This window comes from Oculina patagonica, chromosome 4 (genome assembly GCF_052425735.1).
Source record: "Oculina patagonica isolate OP01 chromosome 4, crgOcupat, whole genome shotgun sequence".
Classification (NCBI taxonomy): Eukaryota; Metazoa; Cnidaria; class Anthozoa; order Scleractinia; family Oculinidae; genus Oculina; species Oculina patagonica.
The window spans coordinates 17,147,853-17,162,672 of NC_135761.1; the positions used below are offsets into that span (position 1 = coordinate 17,147,853).

At 39.3% G+C, this 14,820-nt stretch overlaps 1 pseudogene across 1 annotated transcript; it reads left to right on the forward strand.

Moving 5' to 3' along the window:
• Positions 1-4,660: 4,660 nt before the first annotated feature.
• Positions 4,661-14,397, forward strand: LOC144649807 (collagen triple helix repeat-containing protein 1-like; annotated as a pseudogene). Its single transcript, XR_013569947.1, has 4 exons — positions 4,661-4,698; positions 8,378-8,757; positions 9,558-9,728; positions 13,818-14,397. The product of XR_013569947.1 is annotated as a collagen triple helix repeat-containing protein 1-like (transcript).
• Positions 14,398-14,820: the final 423 nt, after the last annotated feature.

A 14,820-nucleotide genomic window follows, 5' to 3' on the forward strand; every position in this document is an offset into this window, starting at 1 on the left:
ACGATTAGAGAATATACTTCCTGACTTGATTCATTACAACCAAAACGCTTATGTGAAAGGAAGATCAATATTTGACGCCGTCAGGACCATTGGTGATGTATTAGAATATACAAAATGTAGTGATCAGTCGGGTATCCTTGTAACAATTGATTTTGAGAAAGCGTTCGATTCTTTGGACCATAGATTCTTATTGAAGGTCCTTCGCACATTCAATTTCGGACCATCTTTTATTCAGTGGATTCGCACCTTTTACTCAAACGTGTCTAGTTGCGTAATAAATAATGGATTTGCGACAAGTTACTTTAATGTTGACCGTGGTGTGAGACAAGGGGATCCGTTATCCCCTCTCTTGTTCATTCTTAGTTTAGAAGTTCTAGCTTGCAGTATTCGACAAAATGACAAGATTCAAGGGATCAAAATTGAGGATGAAGTTGTGAAAATCTCTCTTTTCGCGGATGACATGACATGTTTTTTGAGGAATAAGTCTTCGTATGAGAACCTGATTGTTAATTTAGATCTGTTTTCGAGATTCTCAGGTTTAAAATTAAATGAGGAAAAAACAGAATTTTTTTGCTTAGGGGTCCAAAATTTGTCTGAATCACCTTCCTATGAATTTAAACGCTCAATTAAGATTTTAGGCGTACACTTTGATTATGATCAACTTTCTAGGAAAAAGGATAATTTCGAGGCAATTATAAAGTCTATTAAAAAAACATTAGGCATGTGGAAATGGAGGGGACTCACACTTATAGGAAAGATACAAATCGTTAAATCTTTTGCTATTCCGAAATTTATGTCGAAAGCGTCGCTTATTCATGTGTCTAAAGATCTCATACAGGCAGTCAATAAAGAACTTTACAGCTTTATTTGGAAAGGAAAGGATAAGGTTAAACGGTTAGCTTTGATTAATTGCATTGAAAATGGAGGGCTTAAGATGCTGGATATAGAATCTATGGTTCTAGCGCAAAGAATAATGTGCGTGAAGAAGTATATTGAGGACTATGTTAGTCCCTGGAAGATCTTCTTAAACCACTATTTGAAAAAACTAGGCGGAAAGTTCATTTTGCAGTGTCATTTTGATTGCCAAAAATTGCCCATATTTTTACCCGAGTTTTACAAAGATTGTCTTGCTGCGTGGTCAACTCTTTCAAGTAAAGAAGTGGTTTCGTACGGAGATGTTATGAACCAATACTTGTGGAATAATAAAAACATTCTATGTGAAGGTAAATCTTTATATCATGCCTTTTTCCGCATAAACTGTGGGATAAGCAAAATCGGAGATTTAGTCTCTAAAGACAATACGTTTCTGGAAAGTGATAAAGTTCTCAGGTCAAAACTATCACCTAGTCAATTTTTCCTTTTAATGGGAGTAGTCAGTGCCATTCCAAAGGAATGGCGCTCCATTATCAAGGGTGAGAGTATATACCGTGAACCATACTCCTGCCCTGCAAATTCTTTTGAAGTGCCAATAAAGGGGGAAATGTTGGATATTTCTAACATTCCCTCCAAAATAGTTTATGAAGAGTTTCTTTCTCGTAAAGTAATTCCTCCTACTGCCCAAAAGAAATTTAAAAATGACTATCCAAATCTCTCCGTCGATTGGAAGAAAATCTATTCTCTAGCGTTTAGTGTTACTTTGGATACAAAGTTAAGAGCTTTTCAGTACAAATTACTAAACCATATTGTGTATACAAATGACAGACTTTATAAATTTAAGATTGTAGACTCGCCATTATGTGCTTTCTGTTACTCTGAAGATGAATCCCTCGAGCATTTATTGTTTCTTTGTAAAGCAAGCGAGGTATTCTGGAAAGAGGTATTGTCGTGGTTGGCCATCCATAAGAATGAAGTTTTAAATTTTTCTCTCACCGATGTTTTGTTTGGTAAGTTTGATATCGATACAGACTCTATGGTAGTTAACCATATTCTTCTTCTTGGAAAATATTTTATTTATAGGTGTAAGCTTGATAAGATTAAACCCTCTTTACCAGTTTTTAAGGCTAAATTAAGAGCTACTCTTAAATTAGAATTTTACATTGCCAGGAAAAAAGGTACACTTGCTCAACATTACAGAAAATGGAATATCTTTATTCCTGTATTAAGTTAGACTATTTCCTTTTTCCACTCTACCTTTTAAAAAACTCCACCGAAAATATTTTAGGTCACTCTATTTTTTCGGAACCTGCTTTTTGACCTTTTGTTTAGAAAGCTGGTGTTTGCTTTGCATGTCTCTTTTTTCTTCTGCTCTCCATAGCATAATATACCTTGTTTATTTTTTAACGTGCTTTGTTTGTAGTAAGTAATGTTAAGCTTGTAATAATTTATTGTTGTAGTGTAAGTAAGTATTGTATTAGTGTAAGTAAGTAGCGTTAGGACTGTAAGTAATGTTTAAATTGTAAGTAGTGTTTCTTTTTTCTTTGTAATTTTGTACTGTATGTTTGTATGGCAAGAAATTAAAAATATTAAAAAAAAAAAAAAAAAAAAAAAAAAAAAATATGATGGTTGTCAGAACTGAACAGGCAAACGTCAACTTTCCTTTGATCCTGAAAGGTTCCTTCAAATTGCACTAATTTCATTAAACAAACCCAATTGGCAATAAATACTATATCCATACCTTTGTTCCACTTTTTGCAAAGTTGAACAAAATAACGGGAAGCAGTTTTAGAGCCACCTCATTTAGGTAGTTTGCTGAATTACCCGTGATTCGAAATTGAATAAACTGCGATTTTCTTTATATTTTTAACATATCGTTCTGATCTGTTTATTCAACTTGATATGTCAGTCATATATAGCTGGACTGGGATGCATGAACATCAAAGTGAAGTGTCATAAATCTGATCTGATCTTACATGTAAAAAGCCTGAAAAAGGTGCTATGATACTGAAAATTGATCTTTTTCGATTAAATTTTAAAATTGATTAAAACAATTAAATATCCTTTACAGGATGAATACCTTAGTGTCGCATAATAATGTATCACCATAAACTGTTTTTTTGATAACGTACAGTTGTGTAAATAATACAGTCCAAATGGTATTTGAGATTTTTCCGTTGCAAAATGTTTACAAAAAGTAGCCAATTGCAGATCTACCAGACAAAACAGCTGACCAAACACAGGAAGATAATCATAAGATCTATATGCAGATCTTTAACTATAACAGGATCATCATATCCCTAGGAATCAAGGTTTACATTTCGATTTTCCCGAGGTAAGTAAATTACTGCAAATAATAAGTCGATTCTCCGAAATTTCAGAACGGCGCAATACTGATGTATGAATTCACTGATTATATACTATTGATTCGTAAAAGGAGCTAAATAACAATGTTAAGAGTTATTTTCGTGACGTGCAAAATTCAAAATTAATAAGAAATTAAAGAAAGCCTCAAATAGTAGCTTTCAAGGCACGAAAAAAACAACACTAAAAAAATAATAATATATATACCGAAAATAAACACTGGTTACGATTAGAAATGATAAAATGATAAACGATATGGCAAACCCGAACAAATTGGCTACTATTTTCAACTTGTGCCGTCTGTTACATAGCTCCTTTAAGCACATTAGATAGTTTCCATCGGTTCATCAGTCCATTTGGAAGGTCTCAAATATTTTGATACAATACCAAAATTTCGCACGTTGATTGTGTGATATCAATTATCGGTGCGTTATCTCATGACACTATAGACGTTCGTTGGCAATTTGTATCGTTTAGCGGTTTCAAAAAATCAAATAGTAAAAGTTGAAATCCGAGTTGAATTGGCGCTGACCACACTTTTCATTTTGATGCCGCGCCTTGTTGTTCGGCTGGGAAGAAAATTTGTCCTGTTCTAAATGTAAACATTGCTATTTTCGTATTTTCGTTTAATTTTCAACAAAGAACTTACTCTAAAGAACTCTGCTCTCAAAACTCAATGCTTATGGTAATATTGATGCGCCATCAAAATCAATCAATTTCATGGCAACACAGAGATTGTTTCCAGCTGAACCAACGCCCTCGGCTTGTTTTCAGTCGTTCATAATGATTTTATTTCAGGGCCGTAACTAGCAAGAGGCAAGACGAGGCAGTGCCTCGTCTTGATTTAACCCAGAATTAAAAACAAACTAGGTTTAGTTAGGAAAATAATTCCCAGTTAAACGAGATTGATTTTTTTTTTTTTCAAGAAAAACCTTACGAAAAATGCTTAAGAAAGAGTTTCAGAGCTGCTAGTTCTCCAAACTTTCTGGGGGGCATGCCCCGAGAACCTTCTAGCAAGATTTTGCCTCGTCTATGTCGAAGGTCTGGTTACGGCCCTGTATTTTTTATTCTTTCAGACTTTGAGGCGAAACCCTTCAAATATAATGCTCTAAAAAAATTCCCAATTAATGTTAATATTGAGGATCTGGTGGTGCATTTCCGCGCGTTATATTGTGACAGAGAAGCTAAAAAATTTAATGTGGATGCGGAATACTTCGTGGGTGTCAGAGGTTGACATTAGCTGCAATTTATTTATACAGTGGAACCTCGATATAACGAAGTGCCAAGGGACTGGCAAAATATATTCGCTATAACGAGGTTTCTTTATACAGTGGAACCTCGATATAACGAAGTGCCAAGGGACTAGCAAAATATATTCGCTATAACGAGGTTTCTTTATACAGTGGAACCTCGATATAACGAAGTGCCAAGGGACTGGCAAAATATGTTCGCTATAACGAGGTTTCTTTATACAGTGGAACCTCGATATAACGAACCTCTATATAGCGAAGTCCTCGATATAACAAACGATATTCTTCGCCCCAGTAATAGTAAAATATATGGAAAAGAACCTCGATATAAAGAAACCTCGTTATACAGTGGAACCTCGATTTAACGAACCTCTATATGTGACCCTCCACGGGAAAACAGTGAAAAAGGTAAATGCACGGGCACGCGTGTCATGGCACGGCATGCTAAGCGTGTCACACATCGCACGGATATGCGCATATTTAATAAGTGAAACAAAGAATGGCACGGTTGATATTGTTTCGTACGCTAAAGCTTTTATCTAAGAGAAGTGTGCTATTTGGCACGCTTAACGAGCGATATGACATGCGTGCGAAAGGACACGCGTGCGATATGGCACGCACGCGTGCGATAAGACACACTTCCCAAACCAGCCTTCGTTTGTAACTTTTACATCTGTTTAACTTCTTATGGCACGAACGGGTCAAAGCTATCTAAAGAAAAACATGCTTGACAGAAAAAAATGCTTTTCAATTTTTTTGTTATCATACTAAGACAAACAAGCTCGCATAACCACGACGATGTTTAATTGTGCTTTAAAAATATAGATTGCTCGCAAGAATTCAGTTCATCGAAATCTGTTGATTGCAAGTAAACTTCGCAAGCAATTCGTTGCTGCGACAAAAATATGACTCGGATACATTCCCAGAGAAGTGGGAAAATGTTAAGAATAAGATTAACACTCGGTGCAGGGGAAAACGGCGAACTGTCCTTCGCAGACTACAAAGACAGATAGATTTTAACTAGTAATACATTTTTTTACTCTTTTCTTATCGTACAAGAACTTTCCTTAGTGATTATGTCAAAGTTTATAGGTTTCCTAAATAGTTATGTCAAAATTTAGGTGAAAGCATTATTACCGGAGAGCTAAGAGTCGTAAGAACGCGTAACGTAGGCAATAAAGTACTGTTGAAATGGAAGCATGTATAATACAAAGCTCGTGTCATGATAAGAATACTTTTTTTACTCTTTTATTGTCGAACAAGAACTTTAACTTAGTTGTTTTGTCAAAATTCAAATGTCAAAATTGAGCTGAAAGCCTTGTTGAGAGCTAAGAGTCGTAAGAATGTGTAACGTAGGCAATAAAGTACTGTTGAAATGTAAGCATGTATAGTTGCTACTTGATTGGGGGGACTCAAAGTGGGGACGCAATAAACACGTGTCGATTTTGAAAGGGTGAAAGATTTGAAACCTGCTTTCCTTTTTTATAAATCCTAATTTGCTCATGAAACTGACCCTATTTTCAAACGGAACTTTGACCGAAATCGTTCAAATTAGTGATGAAATGTGACGGTTGAAAATTATATTCATCTAGGAAACTCTGGGGCTAGTGGACGGGGTAAAAAGAATCCGCGGGCGAAAAAGGTGAATGTGAAACGTTATAAATTTTAATCTTTGAAACAAATGCAAAATTAAAGAACAATCGATCGCGAAGCTCGCTGCTCAAACTTCGCGCTCGATCGCTAGCTATTTCTAGTAGCTCGCCGCCCGAACTACACGCTCGATTGCTCGCTTTTTTTGCGTTCGTTCCACGGATTTAAAAGAAAAAAGAGAGAACGGTAAGTTAAACGTTACTCTTGGACACGGCTAGCGTGTCATTTTGCACACTTGAATTGTGTGCTATTTGACACGCTGGCGTGCCATTTCGCACAGTACAGTGCTCGACACGGAACAATGTTCAATAAGACACATGCCTTTGTTTTTATCGTGCGATACTAACAGAAGAAAATTTTTAATTAGGAGTGCCTTTTGACACGCTGCTCGGAACCGGCGTGTCATTTTGCACACTGCCTATTGTTTAGCGTGCCATCTTGGCGTGCCCGTGCGTTCACCTTTTTCACTGTTTTCCCGTGGAGGGTCACATATAGCGAAGTCCTCGATATAACGAACGATATTCTTCGCCCCAGTAATAGTAAAATATATGGAAAAGAACCTCGATATAAAGAAACCTCGTTATACAGTGGAACCTCGATTTAACGAACCTCTATATAGCGAAGTCCTCGATATAACGAACGATATTCTTCGCCCCAGTAATAGTAAAATATATGGAAAAGAACCTCGATATAAAGAAACCTCGTTATACAGTGGAACCTCGATATAACGAACCTCTATATAGCGAAGTCCTCGATATAACGAACGATATTCTTCGCCCCAGTAATAGTAAAATATATGGAAAAGAACCTCGATATAAAGAAACCTCGTTATACAGTGGAACCTCCATTTAACGAACCTCTATATAGCGAAGTCCTCGATATAACGAACGATATTCTTCGCCCCAGTAATAGTAAAATATATGGAAAAGAACCTCGATATAAAGAAACCTCGTTATACAGTGGAACCTCGATTTAACGAAACTCTATATAGCGAAGTCCTCGATATAACGAACGATATTCTTCGCCCCAGTAATAGTAAAATATATGGAAAAGAACCTCGATATAAAGAAACCTCGTTATACAGTGGAACCTCGATTTAGCGAACCTCTATATAGCGAAGTCCTCGATATAACGAACGATATTCTTCGCCCCAGTAATAGTAAAATATATGGAAAAGAACCTCGATATAAAGAAACCTCGTTATACAGTGGAACCTCGATATAACGAACCTCTATATAGCGAAGTCCTCGATACAACGAACGATATTCTTCGCCCCAGTAATAGTAAAATATATGGAAAAGAACCTCGATATAAAGAAACCTCGTTATACAGTGGAACCTCGATATAACGAATTTCTATATAGCGAAGTCCTCGATATAACGAACGATATTCTTCGCCCCAGTAATAGTAAAATATATGGAAAAGAACCTCGATATAAAGAAACCTCGTTATACAGTGGAACCTCGATATAACGAACCTCTATATAGCGAAGTCCTCGATATAACGAACGATATTCTTCGCCCCAGTAATAGTAAAATATATGGAAAAGAACCTCGATATAAAGAAACCTCGTTATACAGTGGAACCTCGATATAACGAACCTCTATATAGCGAAGTCCTCGATACAACGAACGATATTCTTCGCCCCAGTAATAGTAAAATATATGGAAAAGAACCTCGATATAAAGAAACCTCGTTATACAGTGGAACCTCGATATAACGAACCTCTATATAGCGAAGTCCTCGATACAACGAACGATATTCTTCGCCCCAGTAATAGTAAAATATATGGAAAAGAACCTCGATATAAAGAAACCTCGTTATACAGTGGAACCTCGATATAACGAACCTCTATATAGCGAAGTCCTCGATATAACGAACGATATTCTTCGCCCCAGTAATAGTAAAATATATGGAAAAGAACCTCGATATAAAGAAACCTCGTTATACAGTGGAACCTCGATATAACGAACCTCTATATAGCGAAGTCCTCGATATAACGAACGATATTCTTCGCCCCAGTAATAGTAAAATATATGGAAAAGAACCTCGATATAAAGAAACCTCGTTATACAGTGGAACCTCGATATAACGAACCTCTATATAGCGAAGTCCTCGATATAACGAACGATATTCTTCGCCCCAGTAATAGTAAAATATATGGAAAAGAACCTCGATATAAAGAAACCTCGTTATAGCGAACATATTTTGCCAGTCCCTTGGCCCTTCGTTATATCGAGGTTCCACTGTATCGAGGTTCTTTTACATAAATTTTACTATTACTGGGGCGAAGAATATCGTTCGTTATATCGAGGACTTCGCTATATAGAGGTTCGTTAAATCGAGGTTCCACTGTACTAATACTCCTTGAAATCCAAATATCTTGCCCCATCTTAAACAAAAATATAGGAGGATTTTACATGCCAAATTTGTAAAAGGGTTGACAATTATGTCTTTTATTAATTATTTTTTTCTCTCAACAGACCAAACGATTAAACAGCTACAGCTGTAGTGTGAATTAAAGTCCTCCTGGTGTTGTGAAGTGGTCATCATGCAGCAACAGTTTTTAACCGTCGCTTTACTGTTTTTCCTAAGTTCGTGTCACTGCAATGGACAATCAGTAAGGCTATCTGATACATATAATGTACAACGATGACACTTTAATATATAGACTTAGGCAAGCCCAAAAGCGGAGCTCCCCGGATAGTTCTTTTTCCGGCCTTTTTAACTCTAAATTCTGGCGATTATACAATTTTTCAACCTAAGAATTTTTTTTAAACAGAAGAAATTTTGTAAAGCATATATACATGCGAAAATATATATAAGCAGTTGACGTTTCGGCATCATCTTAACGCCATTCTCAAGACTAAAATTAATTAGATATGCGATGTCGTAAAGATTTTCTAAATTTGAATAAAGCAAAAATTCCTAGATGAATACTTTTGCACGGACGACAGAGTCGGTTTGCACGTTAAGGATTGGTCGCAGCTTGGGAATGAAAAGCATCTCTCTGATTGGGCAATCCATTTTGTTTTTACACTTTGCAAGCACGTGAAATTGATTAAACAGAGACGCAGGCATTGGAACATTGTGATCGTCCACGTGGTGGAGAAACTCTTAACTTCCAGACTAGCTGAAAAATAGCCGTTTTGAAAAAAATCCTTACACTGCAATTTGGCGCCAAAAAAGGCGCTTTCCGCGCAGGAGCTCCGCTATTAAGTCGGTGAAATCGAGGAAAAAGACACCAACTATAACTTGCTTGCTTACGTTTTTAATCTTTAGCTGCCATTTGCGACTCGACATCACTTATCGCTTACTTAACATCACTTACTTAACACTACTTGCTTCTTGACATCAGTAACTTAAATTAGGTTTCTTTTTTTCATTTAATTAACACGTTTGTTATTATTTCTCCCGTAGCAATGTCCTCAAGGCCCGCCCGGCCAACCCGGCATTCCAGGAACCCCTGGTACCCCAGGAACACCAGGAATGTCAGCCTCCATGTGCTGTCCCGGATCATCTCGGCGATAGAAACAGTGTGCTTGGAAACATGATAACACATTGGATGGAAGGGACAACGGCCAAGTGCATGTAAGTCATAAAAAGAATGAAAAAATGCACATGCTTACATCATGTCTTTGTTCACAGTTTTTTGTATGTCAGTTGAGCTTTAGAGCGGTTTTCACTTGTGTCGAAAGTAAATTGCGTTTGCTTTGGTTTTGCATTACTACGCTTAGTGATTGGCTTAAAATTCTCGCGCCACTTTCTCAGCCAATTAGAACTCAAACCAAAACCAATCGTGACTTGCTCGCGCACATTTTCCCGCGCTTCGTGCCAGCTTCATGTACATATATATATATATATATATATATACACCCGTTTTCAGAAACGTTTTCATCTACAGAGATATATATATAGGTAGATACTTTTGTTTGCATGCACGAGCGCGCTTGCGAATGTCACACTTTATATTGTTTTATGTGTGATGAGCATCACCTAAGTGAGAAAAACATCCTATTGTGTCTCACAGTAGTACGATTATAAAATATGATGACTTCTCGCGTATATGTGAGAAAAAATTTTTTTGTCATGTTTACCCGCCTTTCATATATAAAAGGGTGGAAGGTTAGCGTTTCAGAACCTGACCAGATATCAGCTTGAAAATGTCGGACTACATGACCACGGTTAGGATATATAACGACGCTAGTGATAAGCGGACCTTCACTCGCCAAATGGTCCAAGACTTCGACGAGTGCGTGGATGCCGGCGAATTTAAAGGAAGGCTTTTTGAGCTGACAAAAGCATATTTTGGCGATGAAGACATCTGTTTGGATGATGTCAACGTAGGCTTTATTGGTGCAAGCAACCAAGAAACCATAGTGAACACATCCAACCAAGTTGAAGATGCATACGACAGCAGATTCCTTCACAAATCGAACGAGTTAGTATTATTTATCGAGCAAAAAAAGCCGGAATAGCGCTCGGCACGTAAGAGGAAATCGGCTTCAACAAATGGTATGTAAATTTTTTCTACCAAGTATCGCGACTGCTTTTAAAGCTTGTAAACGTTTTGTCTTAGAATTGAGCCAGCTATTTTTTTTTTCTCTTTTATACGACGCACAGCTGATATCTGTTCAGGTTCTGAAACGCTAACCTTCCACCCTTTTATATATGAAAGGCGAGTAAACATGACAAAAAAATTTTTTCTCACATATACGCGAGAAGTCATCATATTTTATAATCGTACTACTGTGAGACACAATAGGATGTTTTTCTCACTTAGGTGATGCTCATCACACATAAAACAATATAAAGTGTGACATTCGCAAGCGCGCTCGTGCATGCAAACAAAAGTATCTACCTATATATATATCTCTGTAGATGAAAACGTTTCTGAAAACGGGTGTATATATCTGAGAGGATTTGCAAAAACCTGGTCGCCCAGGTTTTCGCTTGGACTCGGGCGAAGCCCGAGTCCAAGCCCAGCTGGTGCCCTTAACTTGAGGGGGGCTTCCGTCACCAGTGCTCTGGTGACCTGGCCCAGGGTCTTAGCTATCCGCTGGTGCCTGGCTGGCGGACTAGCTGTCAAAAGCAGGGGGGAGGGGAGGGTTTGTCTTTGGACGCTTGGGCCCATTTGTGTTAAATTTTCAGTATGTTTGTGTTAAATTTTGAATGCCCTGCGAGGGGCTGTTGAATATTTTGATTGACATTGCTTGAGGGTTCCCTGCTGAGAAAGGACCTGGCTGCTGTGTCAGGTGTCACCTGGGCTGGTGACGTGCCAATCTCTAGCCAGGGGGGAGGCCCGGGGTCTTGTAAACAGCTTGGAGTGTTTATTTTTTTAGTATGTTTGTGTTAAATTTTGAATGCCCTGTGAGGGGCTGTTGAATATTTTGATTGACATTGCTTGAGGGTTCCCTGCTGAGAAGGGACCTGGCTGCTGTGTCAGGTGTCACCTGGGCTGGTGACGTGCCAATCTCTAGCCAGGGGGGAGGCCCGGGGACTTGTAAACAGCTTGGAGTAATTTGGCTTGTGGGCGACCCGGTTCTTGCAAATCCGCTCAGATATTGAGCACCAATCAGGCAGTGGGTGCCCCTCCAATCGACTTGCTAGAACTTTGCCTGCATGTTTGGTCCCCTGGCCAGTGACTTTGGCCTTTCGGAGCCGTTTTGGGCCTGATAATTATTGAGCACCAATCAGGCAGTGGGTGCCCCTCCAATCGACTTGCTAGAACTTTGCCTGCATGTTTGGTCCCCTGGCCAGTGACTTTGGCCTTTCGGAGCCGTTTTGGGCCTGATAATTCTGAGAGGATTTGCAAAAACCTGGTCGCCCAGGTTTTCGCTTGGACTCGGGCGAAGCCCGAGTCCAAGCCCAGCTGGTGCCCTTAACTTGAGGGGGGCTTCCGTCACCAGTGCTCTGGTGACCTGGCCCAGGGTCTTAGCTATCCGCTGGTGCCTGGCTGGCGGACTAGCTGTCAAAAGCAGGGGGGAGGGGAGGGTTTGTCTTTGGACGCTTGGGCCCATTTGTGTTAAATTTTCAGTATGTTTGTGTTAAATTTTGAATGCCCTGCGAGGGGCTGTTGAATATTTTGATTGACATTGCTTGAGGGTTTCCTGCTGAGAAGGGACCTGGCTGCTGTGTCAGGTGTCACCTGGGCTGGTGACGTGCCAATCTCTAGCCAGGGGGGAGGCCCGGGGACTTGTAAACAGCTTGGAGTGGTTATTTTTTTAGTATGTTTGTGTTAAATTTTGAATGCCCTGTGAGGGGCTGTTGAATATTTTGATTGACATTGCTTGAGGGTTCCCTGCTGAGAAGGGACCTGGCTGCTGTGTCAGGTGTCACCTGGGCTGGTGACATGCCAATCTCTAGCCAGGGGGGAGGCCCGGGGACTTGTAAACAGCTTGGAGTAATTTGGCTTGTGGGCGACCCGGTTCTTGCAAATCCGCTCAGATATATATATATATTTATACCATGCCATAGAAAATACAGCCAATCAGAATACAGGAAAGCCGTTGTATATTCGACGGTATTCAACCCAACCTTCCCATAGTGCGCTGCAACTGTATTCTTGACGAAATTTAGTAAGCGTATTTTCTATGGCATGGTATAAAATAGTTACACAACACTTTCTCGTGGTATACCATGGAATATCCCGCTTGTCACTTGTATTTTCTTGGCATACACACTCGCCTAAAGGCTCGTGTGTATACCGAGAAAATACAAGTGACTCGTGGGATATTCCATAGTATACCACTCGAAAGCGTTGCATAACTAGTATATATATACACACAGGGAAGCCTACGCCGGTGTCATTCAAAATATTCACAGACCACACAGGTGCAATCCAAGTTCACACAAAATTGCTCAAAGCGGCCGGAACCAAGCTAGGCCCAGCGGTCAAAAGTGACACCCTCCCCTCCCCCCAGCTTTTGGCGGCTACCCGCCAGCTGGACACCAGCAGATGGCCCAGTGCCTGGGCAAGGTCCCCGTACCATGCTTGACGTTAAGCCCCCCTCAAGTTAAGGTTGCTGGCTAGGCTTGAACTCGGGCTGCGCCCGAGCTCAAGCGAAAACCTGGCAGCCAGGTTTCTGCGAATTCTCTGAGATATATATATATAATTTTCACGAGTACATCTTCATATATAATTTCGTACGTCTTACAAGTTTCATTCCACTGAAATAGAACCTGCACTGAGATTTTTGTCAAACTTTCCCTATTGATTGTTTATCTTATAGGAACTTAAACTCTGAAATAAAAATTAGGGTTACCCGTGGTCGTTTAGGAGTAACAGCACCTTGTTTATACCCAATAATTCCTTATTATATCACCATAAATATAGTCATGTTTGCTTGCGAAAAAAAAAAATGAAAATTAGTCTGTATTTATTTTACAGAAAGGAAATTATTATTCAATTCAAAACAACAGTAAAAAAATAAAGGTTACCGTACTCGTTTTCAAGAAAATGACGATTTACCTCTCTGGCGAGATCTAGTACCGTATACAAAATGCCGCCATTATTAATGCGACGCGCGCTAATCACGCGCAAAATTATGCGCAGTAGGGATGCCCAATGCTTAATGGAGAAGAACCTTAAAAAATAATTTACTTAAAGGAATAAGAAGGCACGCCATCTTTTGTTAGAGCTAGCGTGTCATTTACGCGATTTGTGTTGCACTGTTGCAGGAATGCGATTTTGTCAAGCTGAGGGGTGACTCATACCTTCGTGTGGTTTACATGGGCAACATTCGCATTACAGGCTGTACAGGCTGCTGTAAGAGGTGGTACTTCACTTTTAACAATGCAGAGTGCAAAGATCCCGCTCCAATTGACGGCTCCCTGTACCAAGGCACTAACCTGAACATTCACCGTCCTACCATCATAGAGGGCTACTGTGGCGGGATCGCTGCTGGCAAAGTACGAGTTGGTTTCAGCGTTGGAAATTGTGGCGTTCCGTTTAACACCAACGGCGATGCGTTTACAGGTTCCAATCAGGCGAACAGGATCATTATTGAAGAAGTGGAGCCGCCAGTTGCTTAACTTGACATAGAATTCGTTGTGTTGTTTAAGGCCGGGGAGTAAAACTGTGTAAGCTGATCCAAATTAACACATTGATTAGCGGTAGTTGAATTGTGCAAGTAACTCAAACTGTAAAACTGTGGGACGCTATGTCTACAGGAGTCAGCTTTTTATCGGTGGATGCCGAATGTAAAATGTAGTTTATTAAAGGGAACATTGAGGGATTTTTTGCGTTTCTTTTACTTTCTGTTGTAATTCAGCTTTATTGAATGGACAAGGTGCAAACTGAAAAAGCCCTTGTTGCCCTTTAACATCTAAATAAACTGATAGCTTTGGACAGTGACTCTGTAAACTAACGGAAAGCGTTCCCTCGCGCTTATGTGCCTTTAATTTAAAATCAATAACGTAAGAAGCGCATCAGATTGGTAGCGCGAGCACAAACGAACTTTTGAACTCTGATGAAGGTGAACAGAAAAGTCACCGAAAATTTAGTTTGCAAAAAACCAGATCGGCTTAAGAACAGTTTCAATTCATAAACTGATAGCTCCTGCGTGTTATCAATTATGGCTAGTAAGATATTAACACTAGAAAAGGGAGGGGGGCGGAGCAGTAACTGTACACATGGAGCCCCTGGTAACATTTTATGTATTAATGAAAAAGAGGGGTTGTA